Genomic DNA, 2,619 nt, shown 5'->3' with positions numbered 1-2,619 from the left:
TTCAGCTGATGCAAGAGTACAACTTCACTAGACATTATAGAGCATGCCTCCCATCCAATAATCACAATAAACTTTGTTTTTTTTAAAGCTTTTGATAAGAAACAGTCGCATCTTTCAAATTCTGTCTAAACGCATCAGTTCAAATAGCAGCGAAGCGCCAGTGTATACAATCATCTCTTCCTCTTTACTACTAGTTGCTCAGTGTTTCAACTATGGAAAGACGTCAGTAAAACAGCTTGAGAGAAAGGACAACTTGAAATCGCATCATATGACCCCTTTAAGTCGCAGGGGTATATTTGTATTAATAGGCAAAAATACATTGTATGGGTCAAAATTATTGATTTTTCTTTTATATGTTCCATGATATTTTGAAAATTTCCTACTGTAAATATATCAAAACTTAATTTTTGATTAGTTAAATGCATTGCTAAGGACTTCATTTGGACAACTTTAAAGGCGATTTTCTCAATATTTAGATTTTTTTCGCACCCTCAGATTCCAGATTTTCACATAGTTGTATCTCGGCCAAATATTGTCCTATCCTAACAAGCCATACATTAAATAACGTCAATAAATTGACCCTTATGACTGGTATTGTGGTCCGGGGCCACAAATGTGAAGAACTTTTACACAGCTCTTTTCCATTTCACTAAGCACCAAAAAAGGACAAAAATCATCAACAGAGCAGAACTTTTTATGACTCAACTATTCCTTTAAGGTCAGCGTAATGCATTGTTAGAGCACACACCATTCTGATAAAAAGCATCTGCAATACACACAATTTTATGTAAATTGTTACATTCAATTTGATGCAACAGTTTACGAACAGAGCCAGCTATTCTGAGCAAAGCAAATTGAATTTTTCTGCAGAAAATTCATAAACCATTGTTACATAAATTGACGTAATCAGATCAGTGTGGCAAGTTACATAAACATCGATCCTCTGTGCAGATTGTTGGTAAAACCATTTGTACCTAAATTGTGAAACTAAATTGTACCTTTTACACTTGAAAATTTGCTAACGGTGCAATAATTTACATAAGGATGATTTTTTTTCTTTAATGAGAGTGATAGCCGTTACCATCCTTTAGTAGAAAATCTAATAATGAATCTTAATCTGAGGATAATATCGAAGGTTATTCTAGGACAAGAGCAGTCGCTGTCGTCATCAGTGCCTACAAGCCTGTTTCTATGAAAAGTCATAGCAGCAATTAGATATAGATGGTGCTCTGTACATTGATAAAGGTAATCAATTGGCAACAGCTTGAGCTTCATCTCAGTGGCTTATTGAAAGTCTGAGACTTATCAGTGTAGCCGGCAGTCTTCTTGTCAGAGTTTAGCGGTGAACTGCTGGCTGATATTAGAGCTGGCTTTGGGCTGCGTTTTTCATTAGTCACAGATCCCCACTGGATCATCCTGCTGCGCTGCACGGTCACTGCGGATACCTACTGGGCACTGGGTTAAACTGGGCTGCCAGTTAGTTGATCCACCTTTTGACGTAAAAGTGGAAAAGAAACCTATCTGACAGCTGAATATGAGCTCATAGTCGAGAAACCGCCAGGAAGCCAACCGTATTTTAAAGCAGTTGTACCAAATACCCATTCATGACTGGTTACAGTAACTTTTGCTAACACTTTACTTAAACCCTTTATATATAATGCATTATAAAAGTAGATTTAGTAGTAGTTTTAATGTGTAAATTATGCCTTGTAATGCACCTTATAATGCAGTCAATAATCTCATGAATAATTAGAACCATAGTTGTAATACTTATCTATTCATTGTTACACATTTAGAAAGTATAATGCATTAAAACACATGACTGTGAAAATATTATAATGCATTTTACCTTTGGTTAGAATTATTTATGAAATTATGTAATACATTACAAAGTACTTTATGAATACCTTTATAATGCATTACACATAAAGACTTTAAGTAAATGGTTAACTAACTTTTTTGTTTTTAACAACAATAACAGGCTTTAAAGGAATAGTTCATCCAAAAACAATAAAAAAAAAAAAGTTATGTCTTCCCATGTCATTACAATCCCATAAGTGTGTGTGTGTGTGTGTGTTTTTCCCAGGAATATTGTAAAGAAATGTTACACAGCTAATTTTGCATTCAACTAATCTCCAAGCTCTTTTGTGTTAGAGACAGGGTTATTATCATTACCTAAAACTATATTTAAGGGGGGAAAAAATAATTTCAAATAAGCGATAGCTGAAGTATTTTTTTATTTAAATTAAAATTTTAATTCACAAAATGTTCTCATTTTTTGCTTTGTTTAACTTGAAGTACTAACATAATTAAAACTAAATAACCTACAATAAAGTTTGAAAAATAAAAACTACAGGATGTAGAGAAAAACAAAATTACAAAACAAAATACAAAAAAGTACAAAAACATAACTAAATTACTATACATTAAAAATTGTGTGTGTTTAAATGAAAGTGCATACAAAAATATGCTCATTTAAAATATTACCAAAACTATAACAGCATATGATACTACAATAACAGTGGTTACAGGAAAAAAACAGCCTTCCATTTGGACAGATTTTTCATTTTTGTCTGAACTACAGTGGGTACGGAAAGTATTCAGACCCCCTTAAATTTT

At 32.9% G+C, this 2,619-nt stretch overlaps 1 protein-coding gene across 1 annotated transcript in view; it reads left to right on the top strand.

The window, feature by feature from the left end:
- Window positions 1–2,619, top strand: part of LOC107592529 (CUB and sushi domain-containing protein 3-like) — a 309,662-nt gene that overhangs the window by 146,081 nt on the left and 160,962 nt on the right. The window lies entirely within an intron of this gene.

This window comes from Sinocyclocheilus grahami, unplaced genomic scaffold (assembly GCF_001515645.1).
Source record: "Sinocyclocheilus grahami isolate Dianchi unplaced genomic scaffold, SAMN03320097.WGS_v1.1 scaffold153.1, whole genome shotgun sequence".
NCBI lineage: Eukaryota > Metazoa > Chordata > Actinopteri > Cypriniformes > Cyprinidae > Sinocyclocheilus > Sinocyclocheilus grahami.
Note: the sequence above shows the minus strand (reverse complement) of the source record. Positions and strands in the feature narration are given on the sequence as shown.